Here is a 15,638-nt window from a genome sequence, read left to right as displayed (position 1 = left end):
CTGGTTTGGAAGAGAGAGAGGGGGGGGGGGGGGTTATAGAAGCTAATTCAGAAGAAGAGTGCCCATGGAAGTATCTATAGAAAAGACATGAAACAGAAACTAAACAGAGTGGAGAGATTTTTTTAAAGAGATTGCTCATTACATAACCGAACTGCCCTCTTTTAAATAAGCTGAGAAGCCTGAGAGAGGTTAGAGAATAACATTTAAACGGTAGGGTGAATTTGAAATTTGTACAGTGAGTAGCTGCTAAGAAGAAACGTAACGCTGAGGGCGAAAGAAAAAATCCAGTTTTTTAGATGCTGAGAAAGCAATATTTGCGATGTCCTTATGCTGAGAGAGGTAAAAAGTCATGTGACCTTGTCTAGAAATCTGTGTCATGGAAGATAAGCATAGAAGCAGAAGAATCCTTTTTTGCGGGATATAAGACAGAACCGAGTTTTACAAGGATTGAAATAACTAAGTTATCTTAGTTAGCCATTGGAGAATTACCTGGAGATCAGCATCGAAGGAATTGGTAATGGATATTCGAGAATTTAAGCTGTTTGTGCAGGGCAAGATTTCTCAAACTGGAAGAAGTAGTGCTATTTGCTATCATAAGCAAAGCCACAGATAGGATTTCGGTCAGTGGAAGAACATCATTAAAATACAAGAGGAAATGAGTGGGAGAAAGAAGTGAACCCAGGGGAACACTAGCGATGTCAGAAGACAGAGCCTACAGTCTACCATCGCCCACAGAAAAAAAAATGGATACCCAATTACAAAACACAGTACACAATCCATAGATGGAAGCTTATTTAGAAGAAATTTATGCCAAACACAATAAAAAGTCTGATATGTCAAGAGTTTCACCAAACTTTTACATTGAATTTGTCCATAGATGGGTAACATAAGCTATAATATCACCATTGGATCGACACTGACAGAATCCATATTGAAAATTATTGATTAAATGGAAAGCTTAATAGATTTCTCCATTGCTTTAGAAAGAGTAAAATTAAGGACAATGGGACGATAATTGAATGGAAAAGATTTCTCACCCTTTTTGGGAACTGGCTGGCTGTACATGAGCAAATTTCCAAGTAGAAGGAAAAACCCCAATGGGATAAAGTGTAAAAAAAAAAAAAAAATTAAAAAATCTAGAACTACATGGTTTTAAGAGAAGTAGGAGTATTGATGGGCGAAAGTTGCGGCCAATAGCTTTTGCAAGAGAATTATTTCTCTTACAAAGTACATAGTTAGGACTCATTAATCAAAATGTATAGTTTTGACTGATTAATAACTATGTCTGCGCATGTAGCACAGTGGTATCGTCACCGTTCTCCCCACATCGGGTGGAAAGGTCCGGTTCGATAACGCGAGGAACTTTTTATTGGCTTTTTTCACTCCGTGGCTGAGTTAGTCGGTCTCACGTGTAGATAGCAAGGTTTTTTTTCACCAGAAACTGGTTTTTTGACCAGCAAAACAGGCAAATCGACCAGAGAACACACGCAATTTACGGACACAATACATATTAGTATTAGTAACGGCCGCATGGTGCAAGAAAGCCTATGGCTTATGCTGCACCAGCCAAAAAAAAAAAAAAAAAATCCGAACAAAACAATGATAAAAACAAAAAATAAATAATAATAATTAATAAATAAAAAAATAAAATAAAATATAAATAAAAAGGAAATTAAACCTATCATCCTATGCGCTTCCCTTACCCGAAAGTACTATCCAGATGACCTTTGAATTTCCCCAAACTATCAGCCTCCGCTACCCATGAAGGCAACTTATTCCAGTAATTTATAACTCGCTGGCTAAAATAAAACTTCCTGCAGTCCAATCTAAACATTTCCCCCCCGTAACTTGAATTTATGTCCCCTAGTTCTAGCATCATTTATAATCTTGAAATTTTCGTCCTCATTCATTTTACTGATGCCTCTCACAGCCTTAAACACCTCAATCAAATCTCCTCTAAGGTGTCTAGTTTCCAAACTCTGCAACCCACATATTCGAAGTCTTTCTTCATAAGGACGCCCTTTTGCCGATCTCACCAGGCGACTTACCCTTCTTTGCACCCTTTCAAGGAGCTCGATGTCTTTCTTTAGGTGCGGTCTCCATACTTGAACACAGTATTCCAAGCGTGGTCTAACATAAGCCTTATATAATAGGATTATCACGTCCCTATCTCTACTTGCAAAAGTTCGATAGATCATCGATAGAACACCATGGGCCTTCCTTGCAACCTGTTTACAATGCTCAGAGAATTTCATGTCTGACCGTATCGTAACACCCAAGTTCCTTTCCTCCAGTACTGGGTTTAGTTGAACTCCACCAAGTGAATAAATTTTTTTGGGATTACTGTTTCCCAGGTGTAATACCTTACACTTTGTTGGATTAAAGCATAGCTGCCATTTTTCTGACCATTCCTGAAGTCTATCTAGGTCTCTCTGAAGAAGCTCAGCTTGACAGTGATCATTAACTACTCTACCAATTTTAAAATCATCTGCAAATTTAGACATCACGCCCTCTATCCCTTCATCCATGTCGTTTATGAAAATTAAAAACAACAGTGGTCCTAATACTGATCCTTGGGGAACCCCACTTCTTACATCAACCCAATCTGAGGAATAGCCATTTATCACAACCCTCTGCCTCCTGCCCTGAAGCCATCCTTCTATCCATCTAAGGATTTTCCCAGTGATTCCAACCTGTTCCAGCTTATAAAGCAACCGCTCATGTGGGACTGAGTCAAAAGCTTTGCTGAAATCTAAATAAACAATGTCGAAATTATTCCCTAAATCCAGCTCGTGAGTAACCCTTTCGAAATAGCGAACCAGATTTGTTAAACATGATTTTCCCTTTACAAAACCATGCTGAGTATCCTTGAGAATTTCAATTCGATCCAAATGATCCTGAATTCCACCCTTGATCATTGCCTCCATGATTTTCCCTACTACTGAAGTCAGACTGACAGGTCGATAATTTCCAACTTCACTTTTAGAGCCACCCTTATGTATGGGAGATACATTTGCACTTTTCCAATCCAAGGGAATCTCCCCAGAGTCTAGTGATGCTCGCATAATTAGCCTAGTTATTACATATACCCATGTAAGTTATTACATGGGTATATGTAATAACTTACCTGGTGACCCTAATGTAATATATATATATATTTTTTTCTTTTAATAACTGCTTTACACTTGTTAAGAGCTTTGGTGTAGGCAGAAAATAAACCTGGAGGTTTGGATGCAAGCCAATTGCGATATGCAACATTCTTATCTTGTGAGAACAGCCTTAGCACATTTATTGGAAAACCAAGTCTCAGATAAAGGACGAGATTTTAAGATGGGGTGTGGAATAAAGGACTTCATTCTTACACGAATAATTTGGCTGACACCATCTGAGCAAACATTGACATCAAAAGATTTAAAACAGCAATATAAGCAAGGAATGATCTGCAATCTTGCAGATCATTCCATTTGTCATTCTTGTAATGACAAACAATACTAAGCTGAGAATAACAATGGCCACGAGAGAGACTCCACTGTAGAAGAGACCATCGGCAAGTTGTGATCTGGGGTGCTTAGAGAACAAATCACCTCGACCGAGTACTTGGAAGGGTTCTTCTTCAGAAAAAATCAAGTGTTCGCTTTGTGCTTGGGATTGGTATTCTTGTAGGTAAATGAACAATCTGTGCGAGGTCATTAGTAATTGCAAAAGCCTCTGCATCTCGACGAGCTGAGTATGGGTGATTAGTGTGAACATTAAAATCGCCAAGGAAAATTGCCTGCTATTAGGAAAGTTGGACTGGAGAAAGTCGAGCTTCAAATAGAGGACTTCTTAATTGATTAATGTAATTGGGAGATTGATAGAAGCAGATAAATTTAATAGAATGGGTTAAAAAGAGTAAGCCAGAGAAAATCGAAAAGAGGGGATTGCAATGTATGATGTCTCTGACAGGGAATATCAGAGCGAACATATGCAGGGACTACCTTTTTGAAGTGAAAAGAAGCGTGCAGCGAATGAAAGGGACAACTGAGATGAGCAGTGAACCAACCGATAATTGGAATTCTGCCAGAAAAAGTGGGGCTTGGCAGACTGTAAATGGAAATGGACGTCTTTGAGATTGGAACTGAGACTAGGTATATTTGTGAAATGAACGAGGAAGTGTTTTGGAAGTTTAGATATTTTCGCAGATAAGTGTTTTTTTTGTTTTTTTTTTTTTTTCAGTACTAGTTTTGACCACTCATGACGTATTCATTAATAAAGAAAGGGTGGAAGGGGAACATGTTGTATTATGAATTATTGAAATTTTTCGATATCGCGTATACCCAGCCCCTTTACATAACGTGGACTCGACATCCCCAGCATACACGGACTTCCTCCAGTCACTATCTGGCAGAGTAGGTTGAAGCAAGATTATACACTAGCTCATCTGCGAAAACCAGTTTACAGCTGTACCCTCAGAATGTAAGTAAGATTGGATCTCGCCACAATGCCAATCATTACCTGAAGAGACATCAGTTATATTGCATGATGGAAGAGATATGGGTTGCCGGAGCTTTGCTCTACAGACTGAACATGGGTTTCACCACTTCAAACCTCCAATAAGCAAAGTGGTGGAATGGCACCGGTTGATGAGAATCGTCCACCATTTGTTATTGCCTGATAACACAGGAGAAGCATTCCTCTATGTAGGGTGGACACTACACTTTGTGTTTCCCAAAATTTTGTTTTGGGAAACAGTTCCTGATGTTGTTGTCGAGGGAGGCGAAATAGGTGAATCTCCTTTATAGTGCCAAACCCATTCATCTCGATCGCTTTCGGGCAGTATTTTGATCCAACAGACTTCCATTTCTTTACATTCACGTCACATTTACTTAATTGATGTGATTAAAAACAGTTTCTTTTCATAAGCGTCTGGGGAAAGTTAGCAAGAAGCTAATGTGTCTGCATGAAGCAACCGGAGAGTAGATACATACGAGGCTGCCTACCCTTATCACGTTATCTTGTCCAAAAGGAAAATGTGCTAGCAAAAATTACAGGTTGTCAACCCCAGTTTTAACGCCACTGATTTGATTATGCAGATGAATTTCCCTTTACCGGTTCTAATAATCCAAACACTGCGGAAGTGGATCTTTTGTTACGCTGCTGCTATCAGGCCTGATAGACTGATTAAAGATGAATCTCTCATACGCATGTCCGTTTTCAGTATTATGTTTTTTTCTTTCATTGTGTGGAATGCACACCTGATCCTTAAGGTTTAAGGAATATAGTGAAAAAATTTGGTTCAATTACAGATGGTTTAAAGTTCAAAGAAGTTTTTAAGCCTGGTACAAAATATTATTAATAACGGCCAGAAAAAAAATCACCTCTGACATGCAAGCAGAAGCAAACTTTGGCACAACTAAAGATTTAGTCATTAGTTGATTTGGCGCATACATAATTTACTAGACACATAAACTGACAACTTAACTACACTCCTGGTAGAATATAACGCTTGCACTCAAAATTCAAGACTTAGATATTTGAGAGAGAGAGAGTGTGAGTGTGAGGGAAAACAATAAATGAACAATATTATACTAAATTAGTAATTAAATTACAGGATGCATTTTAAGTCAAAGAGACCAGGAGAGCTAAGTGTGAGCAGATACATACTCTCCTGGAGTATGCATCTGCTGACACATACGCTGTCGTCATGGTTGCAAATCATCGGATGGACCGACGAAAAGCATAAAAGAAAAACTATATCCTACAAAATAAGTTGCATATATATCTTTTGTCTTCTATATAAGATGGAAAGCGAATCCAGAAAGAAACCACTGTATACGTGCGATTCTTCTTCACGTGCCTTGCCCAGTCCCCGGACGTTGACGATTATTAAGGGAAAAACATTCCTATCTTCCACTAGTCTGAGCAGTTCTATATTTCGAATTTTAGTCCGTTGTCAGACGTTATGTAGCCAAGACGTTCGCCTCCTACCAATCCCCCCGTTTGCCTTCAATCTTGCCTTTTATAATCTGTTGAGGTAGAAGATATTTCTCTCCCCGCAGAATATGGCCAAGATAAGAGATTTATACGTGTCTAATGGTTGCTAAGTTGCTCGGCTTCATAACGTTTGTGTAATCTGGAAACATTTCTGACAGGCAAAACGGATCGGCAAAAAGTAAACTGCATACCTTGAGCTGCTTCCACCCTTAAATCTCATTAAACATTGAAGTAACGTAAAATAAGGAGAACGCGTGTTGTTGTAGAATATTATTTTTTTTCTGGCACGATGAATTGCTTTTAAACTGTCACAGTTATTTAATTAACATAAAGGCGTTTGTTGATATGTTAACTTAAAATCAAGAAGCTTGAAAAAAAGCATTTCTAAACAAATGCTTAAAATGGGCGATTTAATAAATAATAAAAATATCAAATAGGCTATAACCCTCTCCAACGTGCTGGATATTGGTAAATTTCACATTTTTTATTTAAAAATCTTTTTTTATAAATAAACTTGTCACATAGCGATCGTTACCTTCGTTGTTAACATCACTTTCCGGAACATCTGCCAGACACACGATGCTGTTAATAAATCGGTGGTTATCTCTTAAGTTTATGCTATTTTTCCTTTGGTTTGTGAAAAATAGAGCAGAAAAAATATAGCATCGGACAGTTAGAAGCGAAGAAAAGTACTCAGGCCTACAACAGATACAAATTGATCCGTAATAGTACCACAAAGACCGCCTTCGTAGCCGAGTTGTCAGGAACAGGACTTCGGTAGCACACGCTCTTTGAGAAGACCGGGATTTAATCCACAGACTGCTAAATAAGGTTGATCTGCCAACCCGCACTCGACCAGTGTGGCAGATTATGGTCCTTTTCCCTCAACATGAATCATTGAGGAGGATTCCATCCTGCAGTGGGTTGATAATGGCTGCAGTTTACCTTTTTTTTTTTTTTTTTTTAGTACCACAAATAAGGTCAGAGGCCAAGGCTGCGTATGAGAAAGCATTGGCTAAGAGACCAAAGAATCGAAATAAAGAATTTTTCACGTATGTAAATACAACAAAGTTGGTTCTAGTCTGTAAGTGATGTGGCGAGAAAAGGCTCTTAATGCAGCCGAAAACAGGAAAATAGCCAACTCCACCTTGCGGAATACTCGGCTCTTGATGAAGCTTATTATACGTTATATTCAATTTGCTGCAAGACAGTAATGCCTGTAAAAACGCAGAACCCTAATAGATATCCCAACATAGGCTTAGGAGGACATGAAGGAATGCCAGGTTGCTAACACTATCGTAAGCAACTTTGACATCTAAGAAAATTATATCACGTTGAGTTTTGAGCCGATGGCATTCTGAATGTGGAACAGCTTTGCCATGAAGACTCTGAATAACTAATTGCCCTAAGGGTGCTTACACGTAGAACGCAGGTAGCCGCTTACCGGAAACCAGCATCGTCTGGTTATAAATCTGAGAAGAATAACTTTCTTGAAAATCTTTAGTAAGCAACCGACAGAAATGGGTTTAAAATCTTTGATCTTTACGTTGCACTTTTTTCCTGTACAGGGCTAACAAAATGTGGTCCCTCGTGTAGGCAATAATCTGTCCTAAAACTGTAATTAAAAGCTTTCGCAAGAGGAATTAGATTATGTAAACGCCGCATATTTTGACCGTGAACAAAGAGAAGCTATCCAGCACTAGGGTCCTGGATAGCTTCCCTTTAATTGCTAGGATGTTGGTAAATCAAACATCGTGCTGAACTAAGCAGAAAGTAAGTCCCATTTACCTCAGAACTTCTTATTACGAAATCGTGATTGAATGCGCAGTGGAAGAGAAAGTTCCCAAAGATCTGAGTACGTTAGGGACATACAAACTATATGACACACCTGACATCTGCCATGTTGATCTGAGTGACACTTGTATAGCTGTTATGATTATAACAGAATTTAACATACACGAAAAAATACCGACTTACGAATGCTGGCTCAAAAGAATAACAGCTATGGGTATATGAGATGCAAGATTGTCTTAATTAACCAACATGACGTTTTTCAATATTTATTGTTCCACGAAGTGATGTATTTTCTATCCATTAGGAAATTAACGCTTAACTGCTATTCGTCTGGGTTTTGTTTTGATATAAAATGGGAAAGAAATAAAATCAAAGGAAATGTTTTGACTATTCGGTCTATCAAACTTTTATTTGATCTGATCTCATGACTTTACAATTTTTAATAGGATTGCAAATCGTGCATTTTTGAATGAAGAACGGCAAAGAGGATGTGTAGTGACCTGTAGCAAGAGTAGTGACCTGTGGCAGCTTCATATTCCTCGCAAGAACTTTTAGTTGGTTTCATGGATGAAAGACTAGTTACGCGGACATCATTTACCAAACCGATCTTTGGGTACCCTTTTGAACCGCTGTACGAGGTCTTCTCTGTATGTTAGGGCAGTCCTGGGGTTTAAAAGGCCCGGTGAGAAAATTAATGTTTGGGGGTAGGGTGGTGAAGAACAGCAAGGAATCCTCCGTCCTTGGATTTGGGGCCCTTTTTAGTCCGGGACCTCAGTACATTCCCATCTTCCCAACAAGGACAATCCCCTTCCCCTTTTTTTTTTCTTGTCATCCCAAATTACAACTAACTAACTTTACTAATCGTAAAAGTAGATGCAGCAAGATAGTAACGCGACATCTGTTTTAATGACCATCCTATAATAATCACCAACTGTTGTCACCACTGTAAGATTAAGCAGCAACAAATATTATCGCAACCGTTAAATTTCATTTCTTAAGGAATAGCTCCCTTATTATGGACAGCCTGTAGATATTCGTGTACTTCCATTTTGATCGAATTAATTCTTTTAAAGCATTTAATTTTTCCACTGAAAAACTTCAGGAAAAAATAATTACTAATTAACAACAGGTTATGTATTAATTAGTAATAAAACTTCCTTCAGCTTCATTTTAACTTTTTACTAGAATCTTTACGGATGACATCGAGTAATTATTCACTTATAAGTGCCGTGATCATAATTCAATCTCTAAATGGGCTTCTCGAGCTCATCATAAGTGATATATTAAAGACGATTAAATCTTGCCACTTATCAGAGGAGCAGGTGCATGTTGCATGATGCAATTTCAGACATTTCTCAACAGAGATTTTATCCTTTTTTATCTCTTAAATACATACTATTAGTACGATAGTAAAGTGAATCACAGTTAGTTTTTTTTACGTTGATATTTAAGACCGAAATATTTTGTTCGAAAAATATTGGAACTTCGGGACAGTTTCTAATTTCATTCAGTATTTAAAATACAGTTTCGAAATGTTCTGTTATACTTTTATAGAAACCAATTAACCAACTATTATTTTAAAAAATGTGTAGAGTTAAAAAGATATCAGAATTTATGCTAGAGTGGGACTATGTCCATTAATTTCAGCAGTCGAACATCAAGGGGATTGTTGAACATATTCAGACTCTCGTTAAAGGAATGGTGTTAAAATGAGACGATGTAATTTAGTTGGTTGTAGGCTGAAGATTTAACTTCATTTTCATATTTTTGTTATTAAAATTTACCAAACAGCGAAGTTTTTGAAAAATGTCTTTGTAACAGTAATCCCTCAATTTACAAGAATTCTGATCTTCTCTAAGGTGAACACTCTGGACAGGAGTTGAACTTATAAAAGCATTCTGAGAGGCTGCACACCTCTAGAATCTACCTGTATACGCAATTCACATCATCAACTTTGGGACAACATAATCGAAAATAAAAAATGCGATTCGATAATTGCATAAAATGATTTCTCACCTTTAGTAGAACTGTCCGCTCCTGTAGTGGCGCGAGGAATTAAGCAGACACCCACCGCAGCTGTCAACTGACCCACGCCAAGTGAAACGCTTGTTTTACCTGACAAGCGTCGCGGACAGCTTTTATCTTCAGAGGGATGCGAGAGTATTTGAACAGTTTGTTTCACGCGCATTCTATCAAAAACTATCGTGCTGCCATCTGAAGTGGGATATGTCCCTATCGGGGATGATGGGTGGAGGGGAAAGTGGGGGTTACCTAATGGCCATAGGAGATGAGTGGAGAGCCAACAGGTGTTTCGTGAGGCTACCGGTAGAAGTTATGGAGTAATAACAGCCGGAAGTCTGGGAGAAAAGATTTCAAAGTGTTCAGTTAAACATATCGACAGATAAAAGCTCACTTACAAACGTATTCAACTACACTCTAAATAAGGCAGCTTAAGAGGGTTAATGGATTGCTACCGAGAACTGTCGACTAGCTGATTTCTGAGCGTCATACAGGGCAACACTCGAAAGATAAGCATTCTTCATTGCGCTGATCAAAAACCGCACTTCCAACACCACCAACTGTTGTGAGAAGAAACCTCGATTGATTCGAGGATGTAATCTCTACACTTGCTGGTTTCCCGTCAATATTTCTTATTAAAACAAGAAATTGTTCTAAGTGATAATTTCAGTGTGTCCAAGAAATTGTGTGGGCATAAAATTTCAGAACACATTTTCCCAACGCTAAAATCATTCGTTTCCTTCTACTCAATTCTTGTACTTTTCCATTGATTGTTATGGACCAATGGAAACCAGTCTGCTTAATTTCATTGTGTAACTCTTATCTTTCTATGCGAATATAATATACAGGATGAACCAGATTCGGCATAATTAATATCCAATTGCATATATGTGGGTGCTCTAGCTATATATTAATATAGGATAATAGTCCAGTTGTTTGTCATCTATTCAACGGTCAAAGTTGGGCTCTGACTTCTACAGTATATTCTAATATCCATTTTTAACAGATGCGTGTATATTTTAGGGCAGAAAGCTTCAAACTATGGGGGAAGTGGTTCTTTACGTGAAGTGTAAGCAGGGAAACTCGTGAAGGATTTCACAATATGAGATGTTGTAATAATGATGACAGCGTACAAACTTCGACTTGTGTAAAGAATTCAACTATATAGTAATGATATAAATGCAATAATGTCAGAGATACTTACCCTTATGAAAAGTATTGGGACACTACGGTTCAACAACGCGTGTAAATTATCGACTATCCTAATAGTGCAAATGGCATTACAGTAGCAATTGAACTGTAGTCTACATCTCATTCCGTTTCGAGCGAAATGCCAGGTGCAGCTGAGTTCGTAGCCACTACAGTGTGGCTCCGAACATGAAGTTAGTGTTGTGTTACACGGATTTTGGAGGCTCTAAAGTTTCCACTGAACATCACATGGAAATAGAAGAGGAAAGATGTAAAAGTTTGAATAGCAAAGAAAGGAACACGGCCATAACAGTTGCAGCAAAATCACCCACGAGGTCCAGAAGTGCAAAGATTGTCAACGTGAAAAAAAAAAAAAAAACGTTTCGGAAATTGCTACAAAGACTGAAGATGGATTTTGTAACAATAACAATTTCCGAAACGTTTCCTAATAAATTGGAACTAATAGAGGTGTGTTACTTTGGCTGCCTTGCGCTCTTTTGGTTTTAGTATATATAATTAAGTGGGAGCTTTTTCGATTTCAAATGAAAAAGGTCCAACAAAAAGAGAAAACATATCATCTAACTCCTTAAAAACATCATTAAAACGCTTATCGAATTCGTTTTTGATTTCCTCAATTTTATCACAATATTGTGAGAAAGAGCAATTTTGATTTTGTGTTTTTAACTGCTCAAAAGTAGGAACATGGGTCAAAACGTCCTTTTTTAAATGATTTTTAAACAACGTTAGTTTTTGTACAAAACTTGCTATTACCTCGTACATGTTCGTCATTAACTTATTCTTACCTCGCAATGAAATGTTAAGATTATTGAGGTGGCTTGTAAAATCAATTAAAAATGCCAAATCCTTAATCCACAAAGGATTTTTTACAACATACATTTTCATTTCAAGAAAAACTGTTATTTCCTCCAAAAGCATATAAAATCTCTTTAAAACTTTGTGGCATGATAACCATCGATGGCCGACCGGGCTAGCCAGGTGGGTAAAGTGCCTGCCTGGCAACCCAAAGGTCGCGGGTTCGATTCCCGCCTCGGGCTTGGATCAAAGTACTGCAAAAACCTTGGGAGGTGCATTATGGCCACAGAATCCTATGCGCCAACAACTACCAAAAAAATAAAATAAAAATAACCATCGAACTTCTGTATAATAAGGAAGATCGTCGAACTCAGATTCTAAATCTTTAAGAAGACAAGTAAATTGTCGATGTTTGAGGGCTCTCGCTCGAATAAAGTTGATTGTTTTTGTTACTGTTTTCAATACATCGTCCATTTTTAAACACAGAACTTGTTGATGAATAAGGCAGTGGACAGCCATGGTTTTCGGTTTATCTGGGTACTCAGCTTGTAATTTTCTAATCAATTTTGACACAAATCCTCGATTTTCACCTGTCATTGATTTAGCACCGTCGGTTGTTACAGAAAGTCTGTCAAGTGGAAGCTTACACTTTTTTTCTAAAATGCTCCACACACACAGTGGCAAAAATATCTTCGTCAGTCGTAGTTCCAAGAAAAGGGATAACTTCCAACAATTCTTCGGTGATCATGGTGTTATTATCGCAACCACGAAAAAATACAGCAACTTGAGCAACATCTCGTATATCTGTTCTTTCATCAATCGCAACTGAAAAGAACGAGACTTCTGTAGATATATCCTGTAGTTGTGAACCGATGTTATCTGCCATTTCGCTAATTCTCTCTACCGCTGTATTTCTTGATAATGAAGTATCTCGAAATGATTGCACTTTTTCAGACAGACGATTTCAGCTGCTTTTTCATACATTCTTTAATTAACGAACCATCCGTGAACGATTTTTAACGTTTTGCTAACAAATAGCTTATTTCGTAACTTGCTCTTTCTACTGATTCATTAGTTTTCATGAATTTGTCATTGTTTTTAATTTTTCTTCTCTTATTTTTCCTTCGAAGCCCGAATATTGTTCCTTATAATTAGAGTTATAATGCCCCTTAATGTTGTATTCTTTAGCAACACTAATATTTTCCTTGCAAATTAAGCGTGTAATTTTACCGTTCACTTCCATACAAAACTAGTTCAGCTCTCACTTTTCTTGGAATTTTCTTCCCTCGTTATCAATTTTTCTTTTCTTGACTGGTGTTGAAAGCGACATTTTCTATATAAATTCTATAGTTGAAATTAAAAACACGATTACTTAGGTATTTATTAAATTATAGATAGCAAACACAACACAACAGATCCCGACAAAGAAACTAGTACGAATGAAATATCTTTTCGATAAAATTATAAAAAACGCTGCATTTGTAATATTACTTTAAATGTAAAAGAAATTTAGATTAAGATTTTTCCATTTAAAAAAATAAAATGTAACTATTTTATTTTTAAAAAATAAACTAAAAAGTTACAATGTTATTTAAAGATTTTCAATTTTCATTCATTTGAAATTACTATTTATACTTTTAGTTCTTTCTAATCAAGGCTCCATCGATCGAGTCTTTTTTTTAATTATTATAAATTAAAATGATTATTTTTATATTTATTACAGAGGTGTTTTTAATCCTTATTGTAGAATTATAAACAGGTACTTTTTAATTGTTTACTCTAACATTTTATTTTTGGGCATCGCGGGCCACAATTTTTGTCGCGGGCCGCATCCGGCCCGCGGGATGTGAAACACCGAGACGTGCAGAAAGTCTTCGCGTGCTAATTGTAAGACTACGCTGAACCATGTTCAGAATGTGTTCCCGTTCCTGCACATTTTCTTGACGTCCTCGTTCAGATGAAACACGAGCACTGGGAAGCATACCACTTTCACGCAATGTGTTGAAAACTTTGGAAAACACTCTACGATCCGGAATTCGAAGTGTAGAAAAGCGTCGATGGTTTTCATCAACAGCAGCAGGCGCACTACCATCGTAGAAGCCGTAAACATATTCGGCATTAGTAAAAATGTGCGGAATTTTTAGCAAACACTTTTACAATTAGAACTGACAACTGACGCTACTCACTGATTCACTCGCAGTCTGATTCACTTCTGCAGTCACAATAATCAACTGATAACTGACAATCACATTAACCCCAGGGGGCTCCCATCTGGTGAGTATGGGCTTGGCACATCCAGGGTCCTGAGCTGGATATCATCATTCTTCTCTTCTTGTGATTCCCTTCTACTTCTGACTCTTGTTTTCTCTCTCTCTCACACAGGGTAACTCAATTTTTTTTTTTTTTTTTTTTTTTTTTTTTGGCTGGTGCAGCAGAAGCTTCAGTCTTCCTTGCACCATATGGCTAATAATAATAATCAAATGGCGCAGTCTGATGGGAGGGAAGGAAAATATTGCGCGCCAATTTCAAAACAAATGTACATTAAAGTAGCTCTGTCTCGGAAACCGTTCGGGATAGGGCACATGTTTGTATAAACCTTTTTGCTTAAAATGACCTATCCTTTCACCTCCTGGAATATTGACCTTTCCTCCTGGTACACCCTGTATATATAGGGTGTACCAGGTGATGGTCAATAATTTAAAGGTGAACTGTACAGACTACAATATACAAAAAAGGCTAGTAAACATGGGTCCTTCAGTGAATCGTTTTCGAGATATTGCACATTTCTAGTTGGGATCCACCACTGACAAGGTGAACTGTACAGAGATGGGATCCACCGCTGACAACGGCAGTGCACTCGAGGCTGCACGTTTGTACCAAGAAGCATTTCCCCGTCGAAGGCAGTCCAACAGGTGCACATTCATCAGGGTACATCAACGCCTTAGAGAACAGGGGCGCTTCGCACATCGAGTACAAGCAGGTAGGCCCAGAAGCATAACACCTGATGTTGAGGAAAGGGTGTTAGAAAGAATAAAAAACCAAACTGCTATTTTTAGGCCACCCGAATAATTAAATTCATCTACCGTGCTGTGTCTTGTGTATGTTAATTGCGTGTGTTCTTATGGTCGATTTGTCTGTTTTGCTGGACGAAAAACCCCCCAGTTTCTGGGGGGAACCTTGCTATCTACGACTCGGACCGACTAACTCAGCCACGGTGTGAAAAAAGCCCATTAAAGTTCCTCGCGTCATCGACGGATTCGAACCCGGACCTTTTCCACCCGGTGTGGGGAGGACGGTAACGATACCACTGTGCTAGCCGCGCAGACTGTAAGAAAGAATAGAACAAAATCCAGGAATTTCGACAAGGAGAGTTGCTCTGCAAGAGCATGTACTGAGTCATAGCAGTGTGTGGTGAATATTACATCGACAATTACTGTTCCCATACCATATCCAGTGCATACAAGGTATCAGCAATACAGACTACCCTCCCAGAGTGAACTTTTGCTAGTGGATGCAACAACAGTGTGTCCTGAACCCCCAATTTTTAAACAACATTTTGTTCACTGACGAAGCTGGGTTTACTCGTGATGGTATTTTTAATTTTCATAACTGTCACGTTTGGTCCGACGAAAATCCTAATGCAATTCACGAGTCACGACATCAGCAACGTTTCTTGTTGAATGGCTTGGCACGACTACTAGGAGACCGTCTAATTGGACCAAACTTTCTGCCAAACAGGCTAACAGGAGAGTTGTACCTTCAGTTTCTGCAGAACGTTCTTCCGGACCTCCTTGATGATGATAATGTTCCACTTGAGCAACGCCAGAACATGTGGTTTATGCATGATGGTG

At 38.1% G+C, this 15,638-nt stretch overlaps 1 protein-coding gene across 2 annotated transcripts in view; it reads right to left on the bottom strand.

Moving 5' to 3' along the window:
• Positions 1–9,894, bottom strand: part of LOC150077320 (uncharacterized) — a 136,482-nt gene extending 126,588 nt beyond the window's left edge. The window contains exon 1 of one of the 2 annotated variants that reach the window (XM_090386480.1): positions 9,784–9,894. The gene's annotated coding sequence lies outside the window, so the exon portion shown is untranslated. The remainder of the gene's footprint in view (positions 1–9,783) is intronic. The other variant, XM_090386481.1, reaches the window with a different exon arrangement.
• Between the last annotated feature and the right edge of the window lie 5,744 nt (positions 9,895–15,638).

This window comes from Mastigoproctus giganteus, chromosome 12 (genome assembly GCF_048544385.1).
Source record: "Mastigoproctus giganteus isolate SK-2022 chromosome 12, ASM4854438v1, whole genome shotgun sequence".
Lineage (NCBI taxonomy): Eukaryota > Metazoa > Arthropoda > Arachnida > Uropygi > Thelyphonidae > Mastigoproctus > Mastigoproctus giganteus.
Note: the sequence above shows the minus strand (reverse complement) of the source record. Positions and strands in the feature narration are given on the sequence as shown.